This window comes from Anabrus simplex, chromosome 1 (assembly GCF_040414725.1).
Source record: "Anabrus simplex isolate iqAnaSimp1 chromosome 1, ASM4041472v1, whole genome shotgun sequence".
NCBI lineage: Eukaryota > Metazoa > Arthropoda > Insecta > Orthoptera > Tettigoniidae > Anabrus > Anabrus simplex.
In genome coordinates this window covers 129,487,054-129,510,145 of record NC_090265.1, presented here as the reverse complement: position 1 = coordinate 129,510,145, position 23,092 = coordinate 129,487,054, and the positions used below count along the sequence as shown (strand labels likewise).

The 23,092-nt window shown below is 39.2% G+C and overlaps 1 protein-coding gene across 2 annotated transcripts in view; it reads right to left on the bottom strand.

The window, feature by feature from the left end:
• RhoBTB (Rho-related BTB domain containing) overlaps nt 1-23,092 on the bottom strand; it is a 591,168-nt gene that overhangs the window by 547,147 nt on the left and 20,929 nt on the right. For both annotated transcript variants that reach the window (XM_067156992.2, XM_067156979.2), the window contains exon 2: nt 17,927-17,968. The gene's annotated coding sequence lies outside the window, so the exon portion shown is untranslated. The remainder of the gene's footprint in view (nt 1-17,926; nt 17,969-23,092) is intronic.

Genomic DNA, 23,092 nt, shown 5'->3' with positions numbered 1-23,092 from the left:
TACTGGAACGAAACTATAGACGTTTTCTGTACACATACATGAATAATCTTCAACTACAGTGATTTCTTTGATATAGTGGGTGCACATAGTCCTATTAACACTCAAAATAAACGGTAATAATTCCATATGGGTTCTACAGTGGTCGTAAACTAAATGGCCGTATTGATGCGACTGTGGTATAGCCGAAGAGCCGACCGCTTCGTGGTCTAAAGGTAGCAAGCCTCTCTCTTGCCCGAAGGTTCGATTCCCAGTCAGATGAAGTCATTTTAGCTATATCTGAGGGTTAGTTCGAAGTCTACTCGGTCCGACTCCTTGACCGAAAGGTCAGCGTTGAGGCTGACTCCGATTTTAATCGCGTTTGATTAATTCTTCTGGTTCGGGAACTGGAAGTCTGTGTGTTTGTCCCAACATTCTCCTCTTCAAATTCAAACAGCAAACCACACTACCAGCCAACATAGCAACACGCAATAATAATTACATCCCTCCATATAGGGTTGGCGTCAGGAAGGGCATCCGGCCGTAAATTAGGGTCAAATTCACATGTGCGACATAGTCCGCACCCGCGACCTCCACAAGAGTGGGAAAAGCAGTGGAAGAAGTCCACTCAGCCTGCCTGAAAATAATTTAGGATCTATCTGAGAGCGAGATCGCGGCCCCGATCTAGAAAGCCAAAATAACGACCGAAATGATTCGCCGCGTTGATCATGACTCATTTCATAATATTCAGAACTTCGGGCTGAGCAGCAATCGACTGGTGGGTCCACGCCCGTCACGGCTGTAGCGCCATGGGGTTTGGTTGGTATGGTTTAGTCGAAGACTCCATAAATAGTAGAAAAAGTAGGTTACGTAAAAACTAAGTTCATACACTGCCCTCAATAAAGAGCGTAACACTTGATACAGTATTTTGGTAGAAAGCTCAGTTAAATTCTACAATGAATACAATTACCATGCTTTTTCCAATAATTTTTATTGATTGGCTATTGTTATGGCGAACATTACTAAAGGTGACGCAACAATAAACTACAACAGAATGCTTTTTAATGGAATATTGTAACCCATTCAAACAATGTTGAGTGTTCCCGCACCAATAAACTACAACAGAATGCTTTTTAATGGAATATTGTAACCCATTCAAACAATGTTGAGTGTTCCCGCACATTTCTTACTCATTAAGAGCTAATTGTGAAAACCGATATTTCAGCAGTATAGCCGCTCTTGTACCTTGAATGCTCACTGACCATTATCTAAATTTTACTCGAGGTGTTTCGGAGCCATAAACAACTTATCAATATGCCTCCAAGTCCTGTGGACTCAGCAAAAGCAGTATTATTGGTGAATGATGGACGAACCTACCGCTATGTAGCAGAGGTTTCGAGTAAGTCTCTAAGAAGCATTCATCGGACGGTGAAACGTTTTAAAAATGTATACACTGCCCTCAAAAAAGAACGTAACACCTGATACCACAGAAAACCTGGTTCAGGCTGTCCTAGATGTACTTCTGTCTTGCAAAAATCTCTCTGTGAGGATGCAAGCGTTGGGGAACCGACATTTTACAGTGGTTGAGGCTCGGAGTACTCTGATGCAAGTCCACAAAGTAGCTTAAGCGTGAGTGAGAACACAGGAGGCGATTCCATGAGACAAATTTAGCTTCTAGACAAGCAGCCAGAGGACCGGCACTTCTTCCCAAACTTCGGAGAGAACGTCTTCATTTTGGGCAGGTTCATGAACACTGGACTGAGGATCAGTGGCCAAACGCGCTCTTCAGTAACGAGTCCAGATTCAACCTGAGGTCATCTGACAGAAGAGAGAGGGGTTTGGAGAAGGGCAAGAGAACATTTTGCTCCCTATACCTTCGCCGGGATTACACCGTTTGGAGGAGGTTCCGTAATGGTGTGGGGTGGCTAACTTCAGATAACTATACTGATCTTGTGATCGTTGAGAACGGCTCCCTCACGGCACACAGTCACGTTGAGGAGATTCTCGTTAATCACGTAATAACATTCATATTCCTTTCAATGAAAACTATGTGCTTATGCACGATAATGTAAGCCCCCAAGCTGCTCAGTTTGTCACGGATTTCCTTCGGGAGGTCAACATTCCCACTCTGAATTGGCCAGCAAGGAGTCCACACCTCGACCCTATCGAGCATGCGTGGCACATGAGGTCGTTGCCTTCGGCGCCGAGTTTCCAACAATCTGGCTGATCAAAAGTTGACGGCGCAAGAAAAAGAGGAGAACGTACAGGGGCTTAAAGAGCATGCCAGAAGACTCGCGGCGATATTTGCAGCCAAGGTTGGTAAGTTCCCAGTTCATTTCCTTCAACTTATGTCATTTAAATCAAATTTGATAATCAGAAAATCTGTCAGATTCTGCTTCTTTTAATTTAAAAACAGCATCATATCGAAAGTTTTGAGCACTGCTGTCTTTGGAATGTTTTGAAAATAAAACTAAATTTTGCTACGTTTAACTGACCGTACTACATAACCAACTCGCTCGGTGTGAATAAGTAGGCCTACCAATCAAGCGGGGCCATGTCGGGGCGGTAAGGTGAATAAGTTGGATGTGGTTAGTTCCTGGAATCCAAGCACGGTAATGGTGGAGTTTGTCTCCTGAGTCATGTGGGGATACGCGATGTCATATTACAAAACACCTTTCGTCCATACTCCACGACGCAATTTGGATTTGCCACAAACGCGATGATAGTGGTGCCAAGTTACAGCCAGTTACTGAGGAATATCTTCTTCGTGTTCCAAAACACCACAGCTATGTGCTTGCCGACCGAGAATGATGTCTGAAGTTTCTTTGAGGGTTGGCTGGCCGTATAATTCTACTGCATTTATCAGAGTTTGGCCGTCGTTTCATAGTAAGGAAACCATGTCTCATCCCTAGTCACAATCCTCGATATGAAGTCCACAGGATCCTGGTCGCGGCGTTACATATTAGTATTCACACCCATCCACATCGGGCTTGTCTTTGCGCTTCAGTCATCTTGGAAATCCCCGTGGTCCGTGGAGGATGAAAATTGTAGGCGTGAAATTATATTAGTAGACAAAATAAGCTTGAGTGGAGCTTTTGATGATGCTTGTTGTTTAAAGGGGCCTAACATCTAAAGTCATCGGCCCGAGTGTAGCTCTTAAAGCTTTTAAAAGTAGAAAAGATCATAATTTGGAGATAAAGTAGGAATTAAAAAGGATAAATTGGGGCAGATATTAATTTATAGGATGAAGAATAAGAGATTGGAAAAATTTATCAAGGGAAATACACGGTAAAAATTTTCTAGTTCATTGAAAAATGTAAGAAAAGGCTAGGTAAACAACTGATAAGGATTCTGCCACCTGCGCGACAGCCCTTAATTCAGATAATTGATAATGCCTGAAAATGGCGCTTTTCCATCAAATGTGCAAGCAATCAATTTATCTATATGGACTTTTATTTTCGAGAATTCTTGCACACAGGGGCGATGGGTTTTGAAAATTAGTCGGGGTGCTCTAACTCTCAGTCCAATCGAGCAAGTGGCTCCGCGATTTATGTCACGTAGCTATCAGCTTGCATTCGGAAGGTAGTAGGTTTGAACCCCACTGTCGGCAGCCGTAAAGATGGTTTCCCGTGGTTTCCTATTTCACACCAGGCAAATACTGGGGCTGTAACTTAAGGCCACAGTGGCTTCCTTCCCACTCCTAGTTCCTTACAATTGACACCATAAGACCTATCTGCGTCGGTGCGACTTAAAGCAAATTGTAAAATCTCGCAGTCCAAAGAGGGGGGATTTCGAAAAATGTCGAAACTTAATCCCCATGAAAATACAGTTTTAGGTGTTTTTGAATGAGCAATACTTGATGGAAGACAAACTGTTTCTGAGGCGCTTTTTCAACAATAATGAATGAGTACAAACGAAAGTCTACATAAATTCACATACAATCGACATAAAAGGTAATGGTGTGATATAATCATTAAAAGGATGGAAGCTAAAGAAATACAAATTGGGTCTCTAAAACCTTAATGTATTTTTTAATATGATAGCCTAGTTTTCTCGTAGATTGGTACCAAATTGAGTTTTAAGAAAGTAAATTGCCTCAAATTCGACATTTATCCTTAATATAATAATAAGAGAGAAACTGAAAGTCTTAAGTAAGTTATTTAGTACAGAATTTAAAATCTTTGCGAAATTTCTAATTCTCACGCATAAAGAATGTGTTCCTATGGATAGTCGATCGTTTGATGAAAATGTTCAATTGTTTCCTGATTATAGACATGCATGACTGCATTGTCGTTCAAATTTACTTGCGTCATAGTACTGTGCAGGTAAGTTTTAAAACTTCTCAAGGCGGAAAAAAAACGTTCTGATGTACATATTAAAATGGATATAGTTAAAGCAGTCTATAGCAAACTTAGGAACCTCTGGAATAAGTTACCTTTCTGAAGTTTTGGATGAATCAGATCAGTGGCGGCGCGTGACTTTCGACACTGGGGGTTCAACAGAAGGAATAATTCTTGTGCCCGCTCCCACACACTACCTCTCCGACTTTGGTCCAAGTCCCTTCGCTTTCATCACTCACGAAACATAAACATCCTGTTGGTAATTTCGCACCCACAGATCCACTCGATTATTTTGCATAGGGTCTATATCCATTCTGAATTTACGCACGATTTCTTTACTTTTAATCTGCTTCGTCATATCACGATCAGGCAGTGGGCGGTCGGCATTCTTAATCTCAAGCTTGCGCTCAAGAGAGAGAGAGAGAGAGAGAGAAGAAAATGTTGTCTTCCTAGGTATCTGGACACTGTTCATACTCATTTTGTAGCTCCTTACCTTTCCCGGGCACAAAGATTGTGGACGCAACCACAATGCACAAAAACACACACACGGACATGAGATTGTAACTTCTTTATGTTCTAAAATTTAAGTTTCTGTATGACACAATAGTACACTGACACGCTTGCACAGCGTACAATAATATAAAGAATTATGATAAATACTACAAAGTTTTATAAACACTAGTATCACATTTGAAAAACAGAAGGAAACTTTAGGCATGTGTGTTCGCACTGTTGACAACGTTGGTAACTGAATTTTACGAACTCGTGTGGGCTGGACAGTTAGCATTTTCATTGCTATTATCTTCCCGTTATTTTTTGCCTCGATGATTAAGTTAAGTTTCTCTCCAAGAAGTAATTACTCCAAAGAAGGCAAATGAATAGATGTTTAGTAAGTATTAATATATTTGGGACAAAATATCAATCGGAATTTGGCAGTTTAATGTGACTTTTGGTGGTAATGATGCTTTCCAACACTAGTGTTAACTATGTGTATTATTCTCTGCTGCCGTAGTTAAATTCCTGTAAGGGCAACAGATGGCAGGCATGTACTAGTTTTCTAACCCCAACACGACTTGCGATTACGAAGACGGGTGAGAAAGAGTGGCATATTACGCATGCGGAAATCACAGATATCCGTTTCTGCGATATCCTGGTCTTCTCTACGTGTTGGTCGGCATCTCCCCGCACCTCACCACACCCTTCGCCTAGGTACGGACGGAGATGTGGCCTTGCATTGGGGGTGCATTCCAGACGAGTATCCAGCCAGGACTTCACGCGGCTCGCTTGAATTGAAAGTCAGTACGGGTATATTACGGATAGATGGGCTTAGCAAAGGCTTCGAGATTGACAAGGCAGTTGTGAAAATTAAGTAGTTAAGTACAATTTGATATAAACTGGAGGTCCATTGCTCCATTGCGATATACCAGAAACCGCCACTGAATCAGATTTAACTAAAAAAATATGGATTATGAAAATGCAACTCAACTGTATTTCTAAAAAAAATCATGCTGGTCCAAAACCTTGTCAATAAAAGATTAAAGCATCACTAACCACTGCCCTGCTTACATAAGTTGAGCAACAACTTTTATTATTTCTCCAGTCATTTAGTGTTTTATTGTTTTTCAGTATCACGCGGTACAGGTTCATATTTGTTAGTATGGAGAATTTCTTCCTTGGCCAAGAAATGCAGACCGCAAATAACGATGACAATGGCGGTCTGTTTCTCATCTTTATTTTGCAACAATCACATTGTGGGTTACGGTTCGAATCAAATGTTTTGACAACGGGAAGACGTTACATGCTGGTGCAATGTTGTTTGAGCCATCAGTCCGTAGACTGGTTTGATGCAAGCACTCCATGCCACCCTATCCTGTGCTAAGCTTTTCATTTCTACGTAACTGCTGCGTCCCACATCTGCTCTAATCCGCTTGCCATATTCATACCTTAGTCTACCCCTACCGTTCTTACCACCTACACTTCTTCAAAAACCAACTGCACAAGTCCTGGGCGTCTTTAGATGTGTCCCATCATTCTATCTCTTTTTTTTTTTTTTTTGCTAGTTGCTTTACGTCGCACCGACACAGATAGGTCTTATGGCGACGATGGGACAGGGAAGGGCTAGGAGTGGGAAGGGAGCTGCCGTGGCCTTAATTAAGGTACAGTCCCAGCATTTACCTGGTGTGAAAATGGAAAACTATTTTCAGGGCTACCGACAGTGGGATTCGAACCTACTATCTCCCGAATACTGGCCGCACTTAAGCGACTGCAGCTATCGAGCTCTGTCTCTCACCAATTCGATTCAGTATCTCTTCATTCGTGATTCGATCTACCTCACCTTCAGCATTCTTCTGTAACACCACATTTCGAAAGCTTCTATTCTCTTTCTTTCTGAGCTAGTTATCGTCCATGTTTCACTTCCATACAATGCCACGCTCCAGACGAGAGTCTTCGAAGACATCTTTCTAATACCCATATCAGTGCTCGAAGTGAGAACATTTCTTTTCTTAAAAACGGCTTTCTTTGCTTGTGCTAGTCTGCATTTTATACCCTCCTTACTTCTGCCATCGTATAGTTACTTTACTACCCATGTAACAATATGCATATACTTACTTTAAGACTTCATTTCATAATTTAATATTTCCTGCATCACCTGACTTTGTTCGACTGCACTCCACTACTTTTGTTTTGGACTTATTTATTTTCATCTTTTACTCTTCCCCCAAGACTCTGTCCATACCAGTCAGCAATTTCTCCAGATCTTTTGCAGTCTCAGATAAAGTGATTGATTTTTATAAAATAACAATATCATCAGCAAATCTCAGGGTTTTCATTTCCACTCTTTGGATTGTGATTCCCATCCCAAATTCATCTTTGATTTCCTTTACTGCCTGTTCATATTAACATTCAAAAGAAGGGGAGAAAAACTGCAACCTTGTCTCACCCCTTTCTGGAATGCTGCTTCTTTTTTAAAGCCCTCGATTCTTGTCACTGCAGACTGATTTTATACATTGTAGATAATTCTTCGCTCTCGGTATATGATCCCGATCACTTTAAGAATCTCAAATAGCTTGGTCCAATCAACATTATCAAATCCCTTTTCAAGATCTACGAACGCCATGTACGTATGTGGGCTTGTCGTTCTTAATTTGATCCTCTAAGATCAGACGTAAAGGCAGGATTGCTTCACGTGTTCCTACATTTCTTCTGAAGCCAAATTGATCTTCACCGGGCTGAGTGGCTCAGACGGTTGAGGCGATGGCCTTCTGACCCCAACTTGGCAGGTTCCATCCTGGTTCAGTCCGGTGGTATTTGAAGTTGCTCAAATACGTCGGCCTCGTGTCGGTAGATTTAGTGGCACGTAAAAGGACTCCTGCGGGACTAAATTCCGACACCTCGGCGTCTTCGAAAACCGCAAAAGTAGTTAGTGGGACGTAAAGCAAATAACATTATTATTATTATTATTATTAAATTTATCTTCTCCCAACTCAGTTTCAACTTGTCTTTCCATTCTTCTGTAAATAATACGTGTTAAAATTTTGCAGGCGTGAGATAGGTGCGGTAGTTTTCACACTTCTCAGCACCGGTTTTCTTGGGAATAGGTATAATAACATATTGCCGAAAATCGGATAGCACTTCTCCTGTCTCATAGACCTTACACAATAAATGGAATAACCTCGCCATGCTGGTCCAAAGGCAGTCAGTAATTCAGACGGAATGTCATTAAATCCAGGCGCCTTGTTCCTATTTAGGTCTCTCAAAGCTCTGTCAAATTCTGACCTCAAAATTGGGTCCCCCATTTCATCATCAGCCCCTTCTTGTTCCAGAACCATATCATCTACATATTTACCTTGATACAACGGTTGGATATGTTCCTGCCATGTCTTCTTTCTCTAGAAGTGGTTTTCCATCTGAGTTCTTAATAGATATACACCTAGTTTTCCGTTCTCCAAAGGATTCCTTGATTTTCCTGTATGCAGGATCTACCTTTCCTAGGACCATACAACCTTCAACATCCTTGCACTTTTCCTTTAGCCATTCTTCCTTAGCTGTCCTGCACTTTCTATCCACTTCCTTCTTTAATAGCCTGTATTCCTTTCTGCCCTCTTCATTTTTTGCATTCTTGTACTTTCATCGTTCATCAATCAGGTCTAGTATCTCCTGAGTTATCCATTGATTCTTAGGTGATCTTTCCTTTCTTCCTATCATTTCTTCAGCAGCCTTAGAGACCTGATTCTTCCTCTATTGTGTTTTCAGCCTGTTCATTTAGTCCTTGTGCAATATACTATCATAATTATATTTAACCATGCACAAAATATAAATAGCAATACCAGTGATTCTGCTGAATATTTGAAAGGAAAAACGTTTGAAATCTATGAAAGTATTCCAAATAATAATACATTCACCGAATTTACAAGAACAGTTTGCTTCGAATTGACAAAATTGGTGATGGTGGTGATTATTGTTTTAAGAAGGAGTGCATCAGGGTTACCATCCTCTATTAATACTAATCAGAGGGAAAACTGGAAGAGGTCCGACACTTTCGAAATATGAAGGTGTCGGCAGAAGAACGGGAAGGGCGACGAAGGGCATGAAAATGAAAGACTCCCTTCGTCTGGCAAACAAAATACCGTCAGGGTCGGAAGAGAACAAGAGTTGACCAAGGGAGGTCTGATAGAAAATATGAAAGCGAGGAGTCTAACACAAGTGGAAGCAATGCCGACTCAGCTAGGGGTATCATGGTCGCCAATCCATGCTCCAAAGTTCGAAGCACCTGGTCCCCATTTCAGTAGCCTCCTCAGACATATAGGGGATACGGTTGTTATATTCTACCACCCCTTCCTCAGGGGGTTTGACGTAATTCTGAGAGACTCTTCCTATAGGCCTACTGGGTGTCTGCCGCAGACCACTCTGCTGCAAATTATTCAGCAGAAATATTTTTACACATGGCCCATTAATATCCTGAACATTACAGACGCTTGTGTTTTTTTTGTTGTAGTTTACATTAGATTCCAGAGTTTAAAGAGTGTTACTGATTAGTGATTACACTAAAACCCCTTAAACATTCTGTGGAAGACGCTGGTATTATTTGCATAAGTTCTCTTACTGTTTCAGCAATAAATCAGTTTTTATTCGTTGGCTTGACATTTTAAAAACAAGGATCTTCCAATATCACCTGTATATCATGAAGAATTATTTCTCGCTTGATGTATGAAACATCTAACATATATCTTTTATTGCATCAAGAAGACGTTTAATGGGAGGATACTTACTCTATGCACTAGTCAAAGCTAGATAAAACATGTGGACTCCACAATGCATCACCTTGTTTCCAGAATATCCATGTAAAGCTACGTTCCTACCGAAGGTAGATTACTAGGCGCTTAGAGCTCGGGTGGTCACCTGGTTACATCATGCTTAGATACACACTGATCAGACTAGAACAACGCTAGGCACTTAGAGTAGTAATTCCTTGCTCGATAAACAGTGTACATCAAAATGTATTTTTCAAAGTGAATAAGAAAAATACTTCGGTCTGAAAATACTTCTATAATATGATTGTGATTTTGACAGACATGTTAGGTACATTATGATACTCGTTCAAGAGTAATAAATGGGCAGTTTAATTAAAAACAGTTGAGGAATTGTGAGGATAAATTCATTGAATGTTTGGGAACGAACACTAAACTGTGTTAGACATTCTTGAAATTGTTGAATTTCCAAAATATATGCTTTTACTTATTGACACAGATGATCGAGCTCAGAATCAATTTAAGTCAAGACCTTTATGCATTTTCCAGATAATGGAAGCTTTCAAACCGATGTTAGCTTTATTCAGCAATACTCAAAAATTCTGATTTGTCTTACATTGGTAGTATTTGTAAAAATACTCTACAATCATTGCATTTAGCTTGACAATGGAGAAAAAATAACAGCTACAGTAACTTTCTCTTGCTACCGAATCTCTTGACCTTTTTCACGATTTGGAAGGTTTCAGGCTGATACCGTTTTATTTAGTAATACTTAGTAATAGTTAAAATTTGTGATTCTAAAGCTCAGCAAAATCCTTTGTAATTGGTTACCCATAAATACATCTCAGGTTTCCTAAGTACGTACAGTACATAAAAAACAGAACACTTTGAAAGACTAGAGATAGGAGGTTCATGCAGTATTCACAGGACATGTTCATTAGTATGTTCTGCTAAAAAGCTTAGCATTTCAGTCACCTAGGTTCAGCATGTGTCCTGTTGCCTAGTAGGCACTGATAACTTATTCCATGCGTGATGGCTTCGACGCGTATAAGGCGCGAATGATGTCCTGGGGTATAGCCATCCACGCAGCATCCACCTGGTTCCACAGTTCATCTTTGGTGGTTAGCATTGGGTCACATCGCCGCACCTGTCGTTTTACCATATCCCACACATTTTCGATTGGCGACAAGTCCGGTGATCGCGGGGGCCAGGGCAACAGTCTGACTTCCTGTGACAACAAGGCACGTGTTCATGGAGCAACATGTGGTCACGCAATGTCCTGCTGAAATATGGCGCCTGGGGTGTCGTGCAAGAAGGGTATGGCTACGGGCCACAGTATGTCATTAATGTAGGTCAAACTGGTCAATGCCTTTGACACGCACCACCTGTGATTTGTAGATATACCCAATAGCACCCCACACCGTAAGGCCTCTTCCCCTGTCTGCGGTGAACCAAAATGCAGCCTTTTTTCAAACAAACAGAACCTGGATTCGTCCGAAAGCACTATCAGCTGCCATTCCTGTTCCCAGTGACGTCGTTCCATACAGTATTGCAGTCTAGCATGTTTATGCACATTAGTCAAAGGTAGACGGGGATGTGGACTACGAGTCGGTAACCCAGACCGTAATAAACGGCGATGGACTTTCACTCCTGATAGTGTACGACGTGTTCCACCGTTGCGCCAGAGCCGAGGACAACGCAGATCTGACCTGCAATGCCATTCAGATGAGGTGTCGATATTCTCTGGGGGGGGGGGGGTCTGGGTGATGCGACCAGACCCGTATCATTAAATACCACCAATTCAATACAATAATAAGGTAATAAGAACTTACATATTTATTAAATTGTTAATATGGTACATATTTCGCTCCTTTTTGTGAACATCATCAGCCAATTATCATTTACTTAAGGTTATATAAGATCGTGAATCTATTCTATTGCATTAAAATATGCTTGTAAACCTGACTGACACATCTTATAAAATTTTACAAGTCATATAACAAATACAGTTATGTTTTAAAAGTTAAAACACATTTGTCTAAATCTAAGTCTAAAATTTATTGACGAAACTCAATTTGTGAACATCCTTTTAAAATCATTCTTAAAACCTTTTGAGATTTGGCTAATTGTATTGATTCGATGTTGCTCGACTTGTATGATTGTCGTTGAAATTTCGTTAACTACATTAACAATTTTCTACATTTGATACTTGCCTATGTTATGAACATTTAAATTGTTCTCGGTGTTACTGGAGTAACATCTGTACAAAATGTGTTGGCATTAATCCTATGTTGTGAATACAAGTGTGTAATTTATGAACAAACTTGTTGGTGAAATGGAACTTTCTAATGTGAGGTAGAATTTAAATGGACCTTGTACGTTCCCAAATTAAGCTTGTTGGTATATCTGTAATAAAGATTGTCAGACTCGTCGGCTGAATGGTCAGCGTATTGGCTTTCAGTTCAGAGGGTCCTGGGTTCCATTCCCGGCCGGGTCGGGAATTTTAATCTTCATTGGTTAATTCCAATGGCCCGGTGGTTGGGTGTTTGTGGTGTCCCCAACATCCCTGCAACTCACACACCACACAAAACACTATCTTCCACCACAATAACACGCAGTTACTTGCAAGTGGCAGATGCCGCCCACCTTCATCGGAGGGTCTGCCTTACAAGGGCTGCACTCGGCTAGAAATAGCCATACGAAATTATTATTATTATAAAGATAAAAATATGTTTATGGTTTTGATTATAATTCTGTATAAACTTCTTATCGAAAGAATTGTCACTTACTTTTCTTGCTGTTGCGTAATTGTCTAGTGTTACTAACAGCCTCTTGAGAACTACTTGTTGTTCTGTTTGCACTCCTTGTATGAGTAAGTGTGGATGAGTTTGCGTTTTGGCGGGGAATGGCAAGGGGAAATGAAGGTAGGTGGTGCATTGATGGCTGTAGTATATTGTGGAGGGGACTGCCTAGAAAAAGTAAGGGGAGGAGTTGAGTTTGTTTGCGTCAATAAGCCATTAACTTTTGTCGGATTAAAATGTTTATAGAATTTATATCAGATTTAAGCATTTGTATTAATTCCGGTAACTGTACTAAGATTTGTTTCTTTATTGCGATTTCATCGTTTAGGTTTTTATTCTTGTTGTATTGCTGATCTAAATAAATGTATCTATTTTCAAATTCCGTCATTTCTTTTCCCTTTTTTACCCTTCTTAGAATTCTTAAATCCCTTTCAATAGTTGTAAAACTGTGTCCCGTTTTTTGCATGTGTGCGCCCATTGCAGAATGTTTCTTATGTTTCGCTGCATTTACATGCTCGAGATATCTTATCATAAAGCTCCGGCCAGTTTGGCCAACATACGAATAATTGCAATCTGCACACGCAAGCCTATATATTCCAGATCCTTGATATTGATCGCTATTTATCTTAACTTTATTGTGATTGAAGAAAATATTTCGGTTCGTGTTTTGAAGGCAATGTTAATATCTCGTTTTTTGATGGTATTAGTGACTTGGTGTATAGCTGGTTAGTAAATGTAAAAGTTGCAAACTTGGCTTATTTTTATCTGGTATGAGATTTGTGGCCACTTTTATTTTCACCTTGTTAATGATCTTGTTAACCATCTCTATAAAACAGAATTGAGTGCCAGGTCCTTTATAAAATTAAGTTCGTTCTATAAACTCTTACTTGTTAGTGGAATTTTTAAGGCTCTATAAACCAATCTTAAAAATGCCGCCTGTTTGTGAGAATTGGTGTGGAGTGATTCGTTCTTAATCGTTATTGGAGTAAACGTCGGTTTTCTATAAATCTGGAAATCGAATTTGTTTCCTGCTCTCTTTACATTTATATCTAAAAAATTTAGCGAATCGTTGCTTTCATCTTCTTTAGTGAATTTTATGTTACTGTCTAATTTATTTTAAAAAATCCAAAATATTGCCACTATTATTCAGTTTACCGTCTATTATAACAAACGTGTCATCCACGTATCTCAGCCAAAGGTTCAGTCCTTCTATGTTATTCAAAATTTTAACATGTTCTAAATGATTCATGTAAATGTTAGCTAGTATACCTGATGCACGGTCGACCATTCCCAAGAACATTTGATGATATGTCTTTTGGTTAAATGTAACGTAATTATTATTTAAAACGAATCTCAATACGTTAATGAATTCTTCTATTTCACACCTACTTAATTTGCTGTGATTGAATAAATTGAGTTTGATTATATTAATGGTTTCATTAATCGGTATGCAAAGGTACATGTTAGTTATATCATATGAACACATTTTATGATGCGGTTGAAGTTCGAATTTATTAAGATTATCACAGAATTCTATTTATTCGAAAAAAAATCTTCTGTTGTCTTAATCTAATCAGGCTTATTTAAAATAACTGTAGTTTCCCCTTAATCAGCTTTGGTTACTATTATATCACTTTCGTTGATCTTAGTCTTTAATTCTTTGATTTGTTTAGTGAGGTCGGGATTTAAGTTATTATTTATCTCTTTTACTAAAGTTAGAGGTTTCTTTTTACCCTCGAATCTTGTATCATTTTGTGATCCTAAAGGCAATTTCCCTATATTCTACTTCAGCTATAGTGGTTATTAAATTTTGCTCCTTTATTTAGTAAGCTCATTTCATTATCCGTAAAATTTACAGTGGTTGGGATGTTTTTAAGGTTGAATTAGTCCGTTTTACTCTTGTATTACGTTTTTCGGATTTTGTTTTGTTCTCTTAAATGTGATATTTTGTTTTCTAAAGTTTATCGTTTCTTTTCTAATATATCAACAAGTTTCTCATTAGTAAAATGTATTGATTGCCATTCTAACGGGGTTAAAAGCTCAGAAATTTCTAAATGTGTACGATAAAGGTGTAAGTTTAAAAACGACTTTTTTCTGTAATGTGTTTTTATCGCATTTATAGCCAGATTTCATTTACTTTGTTTTGAGTGTCTACTAAATTTTATATAGATAAGTTTCGTCTTTGTACAGATTTCAAAAACTTTGGTACTAGTTTGAATTTTAAACATTCTTTTAAAAACCATGTCTTTCGCGATCTTGCTAATAAGGACAAAAATTAAATTTATAACCTGCAACAGACCCATCTCGTTGTGTTCTACGGCCTTCTGTGAACCATTCTGCACACACCCATTGCAATGCCGACACACTTCATCCCACACGAACAGCAATTTCCCGGATGAATGCATCACGTTCTCTCATGCCAACAATGTGCCTTCTTTCAAACTCACTCATTTGACGGCACAGTTCTTGCATACATCTGCAAGGCACCCTGCACATCTGCTCAAGTCACACTGATCCATTACCTTCGGTTTATAATGACGAGAGCCGCAGGCACATTTTACCAGTTGGTGGTGGTGCACCGAGATATCGATGTGGACCTTGAAACGGAGGGCCGACACGTTTCAAGTGCTAATCATTTCTTCAGAACATACTAATGCACATGTCCTGTGAATATGAACTTCCTATCTCTAGTCTTTCAAGGTGTTCTGTTTTTTTAAGAACATGAGTGTAAAATTTTGGACACTGCTATCATTAGATGTAAGACCCACGATGTGAAACTGAACACTGTTAATAATGTTAATGATTTTAAGTCCACTAACTTCTTTTTAAATTTTCAGAGATGCTAAGGTGCCAAAATTTTGTCCCACACAAGATTTTTTAACACCTCAGTAAATTTTTTGACATGAGGCTGGCATATTTTAGCACCTTCAAATATTATTGCACTGAGCTAGGACCAAACTCAGCTTTAGTTTAGAAGACCAGCACTCAAAACATCTGAGCTACTCAAGCCTGGCCTGAATGATGGTAAATTTCAAGGATTTTTCTTTATTTCCTCACAGAAGTAAGAAAAAAAAACTTCTCATATAACACAATATCACAATTTCTTCCAAAGCCAACTTCTGAATTAGAAACAGGTACTAACTCGCTAGTATCCAAAATTCACAACTCCAAGCTTCTTATTAAACAAACGGTGAACTGTAGAATTTAGTAGGGCTTAAAATAATAAATTCACAATTGGATATGCACTTGTGCTACATGCCATGTACCGTCAATGGAAAAACTGTCTCATAATTAGACATAATTATGAAACACTATATGTTTGTATGCAGCAGCTTACAATAATTCTGTGTGGATAAAATTAAGCATATAACTGATACCTCTGATCCGATTTCTTCATTGAACTTGGACTGTAATATCTAGCAATTTGCCTTTGTTGCATTGAAAGTGCATTTCAATATACCAGCAGTGAAACAGAATGTTAAGGAGAACAAATGAAGTCTGCAATCACCGTTTTTCCACTTTTCACTTTCTTCCTCTTTTGGATAATTTTATGAAAAGCTGATAACCTTGTTGTCTCTTCCCCTTCACATTCATTACCACTAACAATCCAGCCCCTACACACACAAAATCCTTATCAGTAGTATTCTTAAAGTTTCTCAAGTCAGCAACATCCTGTTACTGCAAGTGACTGGTCATCATCAAACCTAAGACACAAAAGGAGAACCAACGACTATCAGTGGCATATACTGAGGGCTACCAAGGCTATCAGTGAAGTCCTAACATCAAATGAGAATGATGGAAATCTAAAGCACATTATAATGTAAGCATCTGACACATTGTTCCATTTACAAAACTTGAACGCAATGAGATGAAACGTCGCTTGTATTTCTGAGTGCAAGGCATCGGAGAAAGATATTGCAGATCAGACTCTCGTCCCTCTCCCCGTGCCTCACCCCGCACGGCTTGCTGCTGAATTCCCGATAGATGTGGGGACCAGGGAGATAGGTGTGCTAGGCTTCGGTCCATCCGATAACTACTGCTAAGGAGAGATACCTCAAAGACTCTAAGTTCTCCGGAAGTTTCCAAACTGACACATGCGTTCCTCATCATATATACTTCCTCACCTCATACATCTGACTTAATTACACAGATAACACAGTGCTGGTATTTCACTCCCTTTTCTTTTACATCCTTGTAGAAAGACACTGCAGATTACTGTTATAGGAGTAATATAGTTTTCTTTTTATAGGTTGATCTGCTACAATGAAATGCAACCTTTTAAGTTTATAGTGTTCTCTCTGGTTGGCTGGAATCGAACCTGTGATCATGGGTTGGACACCACCACTGATCTCCCAAGGAAGCTAATAAACCAGTGAACGGTGGGTAAGACTGCTGGTAATGCTGTAGAATTCAAAATTTAATAATAATAATAATAATAATAATAATAATAATAATAATAATAATAATAATAATAATAATAACAGTGCATGGCATCTGTATAGGCTTGATGGTGATCTAATGAGGATGAAACGAATGGCAAAGACGTGATAAACACTCAGTCCCCACGCCAGGGGAATTGAGAGTGCGAGGGGGTTGATTATGAGAATTGAACTGGGACCATCCGAACAAAGGCAAGCTTTCTATCCAATTTGCCACAAAGCCAGACTTTAATTTGCTAAACCATAGGCTACCATCTCCACTGATCAGGTGTTGATTTTTGACAGTAGCAGAGGCCAGAGTAGTAGCTTGTGAAACAGCACTGACAACACAGCGGGCTACTCCGTGGTTTATGGCTGCAGCTCAGAACGCTTAGGGCTTGACATTCACTAAACCAATTATTGAAAAGCGGCAACATAAGTCTAGTGGTAGCCCACATCTTGTGCCCAACATACGCCACTGATAACTATGGGCAGAGTTCTCCCTTAGGTAGCTTCATTAATGTTTTATGTGAGATTTTGCCTGTACATTAATAAATAAAAAAACTGCAGCCTTGCAGCTATAAAATGATGACACTTTACATATAATTAATCATGCAGGCAGCACTAGCACTTAGTCATTCCAATGAGCAAAACACTCTAAAATGGATAAGGACGAGTATCCGTGTATGGAAACGTCCTATTTTAGAATGGTTTAAGGATACATGCAAAGGAGGAGGACATATAAATATGAATACTGTAAGAGTATTAGTGATAAATAACAATCTTGTCCAGACAAAATACTTATAATTAAGGTTCATATATTGCAGAAAAGCAAAGACTTAAAACCTAGGCCTAAATTATATAAATAGCAACCGCTTTGTACTAATATATACCTGGCACAAACAAACACCAGTGGGCTACATATAAAAGTGCAGAAAAATAAACAATCTCAGCTATTTAAAAATATATATCATACACACATCAAGTGGCCGATGGGATGATGAACAAGCAGTCATACCCTCTTCATTGGCAGACGAGCACTAAGTTCAGTTGCACAGGCAAAGCAAAATCTTAATTCCTCAACTGAGAGTACACTTGAAAGCATCTACTTACTATGGTCGGGTTATAGGACAATTATTTACCTTAAATAATAATTGCTGACTAAAACCGTCCCCACACATCATCTGCAAAGAAAAGAGTACCTCTTTGAAGGACCAACATTTTTTCCTGGCAACCCTGTAGTAAAAGTGGACAAATGATTGCATTAAAAGAAACAGAGATAGCACATAAAACAGTATTTTCATTAATAATCCATAGTGATACATCATGTAAGCCCACTGAGACTCTGTTCTATACATCATTCCTTTTTCTAATTTTTTTACATCACCCTGACACAGACAGGTCTTACAGCAACAATGGGATAGAAAAGGGCTAGGACTGGAAAGGATGCAACCGTGGCCTTAATTAAAGTACAGCCCCAGCATTTACCTAGTGTGAAAATGAAAAATAACAGAAAGCCATCTTCGGGGATACCAGCAGTGGGGTTTGAAACCATTACCTGCTGAATGCAAGCTGACAGCTGCGCAACTCAAACCGTATAGCTACTTGTTCAGTACTCTGTACAATATAAAGTAAAAAATCTATTTATTCTGCTATCAAACCAAACCCCATGGCACTACAGCCCTTGAAGGGCCTTGGCCTACCAAGCGACCACTGATCAGCCCGAAGGTCTGCAGATTACGAGGTGTCGTATGGTCAGCACGACGAATCCTCTCGGCCGTTATTCTTGGCTTTCTAGACCGGGGCCGCTATCTCACAGTTAGATAGCTCCTCAGTTCTAATCACGTAGGCTGAGTGGACCTCGAACCAGCCCTCAGGTCCAGGTAAAAATCCCCGACCTGGCCGGGAATCGAACCATGGGCCTCCGGGTAAGAGGCAGGCATGTTACCCCTACACCATGGGGCCGGCTTATTCTGCTACAGCTTCAAGAATAAAAATAACATGTTATTAAAATGTATATAGCATGAGAAACTATTTTAAAAAATATCGATCATGGCCTAAGATTAGAAAGGTACATCAAGACTTGCAGCAAGGAATCACCAGTTAGGAGTGAGCATAGAAAATTCTAGGGGACATATGCAGAGGGACATTACAATAACAAAAGTATCTAATACCATTTCAGCACAGTGAGTACAAGGATCCATCATCATCATCATCATCATATCTGTAAAAAATGGACAATAATATAGTCCATATTTATAATAATGTTATTTGCTTTACATCCCACTAACTACTTTTATGGTTTTCGGAGACGCCGAGGTGCCAGAATTTTGTCCCGCAGGAGTTCTTTAATGTGCCAGTATATCTACCAACACGAGGCTGACATATTTGAGCCCCTCCAAATAATACCGGACTGAGCCAGGATCGAACCTGCCAAATTGGAGTCAGAAGGCCAGTGCCTCAACCGCCTGAGCCACTCAGCACGGCTAGTCCATATTTTACAGGTATGTTATAACATCACATTTTGTGTTTTTGACAGACTAAAAAGCTGTACAGTTGTATTAACTGAGTCAACATTGAAAAAGAATGGCTTCCTTCTAATAGTTTTACATCTCAATACCTACCTTTACAGTAAGCTGATGGATTGGAATCCGGGCTAGCCATAAGATGCAACCTACCTCTACAGTAGAATGTGATGGTACTGCTCCTTAAGATCCCTTCCACTCTCACCAAATCTACCACCTTATTGTTAAAAACAACCCCAAACCATAATGCTTTCACCCCCATGTTTCACAGATCGTGTTAGGCAGCCTTCTACCATTCTTTCTTCTGGACGACGGCAGACATACTGATGACGATTTTATCCGAACTTCCCAAATTTTGACTCATCAATTCATACCACACGTTTCCACCAGTCAATGGTCCAATCATTGTGTTGTCTGGCCCAACAAAGTTTCTGAAATTTATGCCTGCATATTAAAAAGAGGCTCTTTGGCGGATACACATCCACACAACCCAACATCACATAGATGATGTTTCACAGTCTCCTCTGACTCTGGTTGTTCTCTAGTTTCTTTGATTTAAAGCACACAAGTCCACAACTGTATACCCTTCCGTTGTGCCTGCTGAAGTAAGCAGGAGAATTCTGGTGGGTCTGCACTTCACATATCCTATGGAAGCTAAAAAACACCTATTTTTTCCCACATCCTGGTGGGCGTACAACTTGGTCTAGTTTGTCCTTCTTAATGTGTGAAAAAAGAGATGTGTGTTAACACGAACATGCAGTCCCCAAGCTAGAGAAATTAATCAGAGACAGCTAAAATTCCTGGTCAGGTCAGGACCCTCTGAACCAAAGGCCCTTACACTGACCATTTGGCCACAGAGCCACACATTGCACCTAAAGAATACTGCAGTGACATATTAGACACATGCCTGGGGTTATTACCCATACTGAAAGTGGTATCAGCCATTGTCGCTTGTTTGTTACAATAAACAATTCTTGCCATACATTTTCACCAGATGTCAGTTCTCTTAACCATACATCCTTCACAATCTCATCTGCAGAACATCCATTCAAAGTTGTATTCTTTGTCACCGCTTTTCTTATTTTGGTGAGAGGAGAGGCATAAAATGCAATGTGGAATTACTACGAGCTTTATCAGTATAAACTGTTCATACTGACATTAAAAATCTGTAAAATTTCTTGATCATGCAGCTGACAGATGCAAGTAATGTTTGCAGGTAAGAATAATAATAATAAATTGAATATTCAACAATTCAGGATAGAAGATAGGACTATCTAAAAATAAAAAGTTTTAATTCTTTGTCATAACAAAACAAGTCAATTTCTTGTGTTATTCATGCTTTCCTGTTAGCTCTCCATTTCATTGAGAGTTTTGTTAGTCACTGGTTTCATATTACTGCTTTTCACAGATTATTAAACTTTTGTATTTAGATACCATAACAATTGACATAAAGCAACTAGAGTACACCACATCACTAGTTTTATTATTGTCCCAATACATCCACTGTATGTGATAGGATTGGAATTTTTGTTTGGATGCAAGCTGATTCAGGAGAAAATGGTTTCAAATCCCACTGTTGGTATCCCTGAACATGGTTTTTTGTTAATTCTCATTTGCACACCAGGTAAATGCTGGGGCTGTACCATAATTAAGGCAATGGTCATTTCCTTTCCAGCAAGGGTATGATGTCTTTCCAATAAGTGATATTATTTTTTCACCTGCCACATTCGTACACTGCAGCATAATCAGATATTTGAAATAATTCCTCCAGGACACTGTTCTCCCTGGAAGTTATATAAATAACAGCAACACCAATACCAACAGCAACAAAAAGGTCACATTACAAATGTCTTCATAATAACTGATAATAATCTGCTTTCTTACAACTGAAAACTACCGATAAAAAACATTATAACTTGCACAAGACTTTCAGTTTTGAGAAATGTATTTTTCCATTTGGAGTCACTGGTTTCACATCTTTGCTTTTCAGATTGTTAAACTTTTGTATTTAGATACCGGTACCATACTAATTGACATAAAGCAACTAGAGTACACTTCATCACTGGTTTTATTATCATGCCAATATATCCACTGTCCATGCTAAGATAGAAAATTTTGTTTATATGCAAACTTACGAAAAAGAAAAGCATACGAGGTTTCTTTCAAATTTGAGCAGTGAAACTGCAGTGTGTCAGAAGACTAATAGGTACCTTAATAAAGACACGGTCACTTGCTTTCCAGCAACAATATGATGTCTTTCCAATAAAAAGTGCAATATTTTTAGTGTATTGTATTTTATTTTAGTTTTTAGGTCTTTCAAAATCAATAATCCTGTATTAATGTACACTTCAGTCTTAAATAAAATTAAATAATTTCCTATCCTGTAGTCTATGCTTCTAAAAGTCAAATTATGCCAGTAGCGCAGAGGGAAAACCAACATTATTCTTCCTGGCCTTTTCCCCAATTTCTTGAGATCAGTACCAAGCGTGGATTTGGCCTAGTTTTATGCCTAGATGCCTTTCCTGACACAAACTCTTTGTTTAGGGATATATTCACTATCTATTCACAATAATAATAGATCAACTACAATTAATAAACAGTGATGGTAGGTGTGCTAGGTACCAACTGACGAGCCCACCCTAGAACACGAGGGCGAAACGCTGGCAACCAAGAATGAGTTAGCTGGAAAATTTATAATGTCCAATAACGGACCATTTATATTGGTATTATAACCTTTTGTAACCCGAACATCATGTTATATCATAGTAAATTCATAAACATAACATTTTACAAGTTAGAACACAATACTGATCAACACAAAGAAAAATCTACTAGTCGATTGCAATAGACTTGATGCCTAGGCCTGCTCTGCAACATCTGAGTAAGTATTACATCGAAAACCAGCAAAAAAAAACCTCATAAAAATAACTCTGTGCCTTATATCGCAGAAACAGACAACAAGAAATCTGCAGGTGACGTGGGAGGGTATACAAAGAGAACACTGCTTAACTCCCAAACATTTTGGAGTAACTCTTGATTGAGACCTTCTATTGCAGAGAACACTGGACAAACACCCTAAGGAAGGTTTAAGCAAGAAACAATACTATATAAAATAATCTCTCGTACTAGTTGGGAGGCACAGCATTGCATAATGAGAACTTCTCTACTTTAACCCTTTGTTACTCAGCTAAAAAATATGCATGTTCTGTCTGGCAAAGGTCTAGCCATGCCAAGCAGGTGGATATCACTTTAAATGAAATCTACAGACTCATAATAGTTTGTCCGAGGTCTACATCAGTTGAAGTTGACTGCTTAGCAGGTATCCCACCTCCAGATAACCATCAAGAGCCAGGTTGAGTAGCTCACAGTAGAGCACTGGCGTTCTGAACTCATGTTGGTGGGTTCAATCTCAGCTCGGTCTGGAGGATTTTAAGGTGCTTGAGCTTTAAGGAGCCTCGCCTCTTTGCAGATTTCTGACAAACTTTTTCTCTACAAACAGACATCTTAAAGAAGATTGCAGTGCTGGCCCTGAAAGGATTAATCTCCATCTTCAGGAATCAGTGCTCCCGAGAAGCTCCTTATGTTTTACGGTTGTCTCAAATGCTTAACACCAGAATGTCTCGAATTCTTGTTCTTCTCAAAACTTAATGTACCACTCTATGGGCAGCTGCAGTGAAGGAGGATATGGCCGGTGTGTCTGATCATCACGCATCAGATGACAATTTTTACCTTCATATCCAACCAGCCAGTCGTTTACATTATCAAAAGACTGTTTCAGAATCG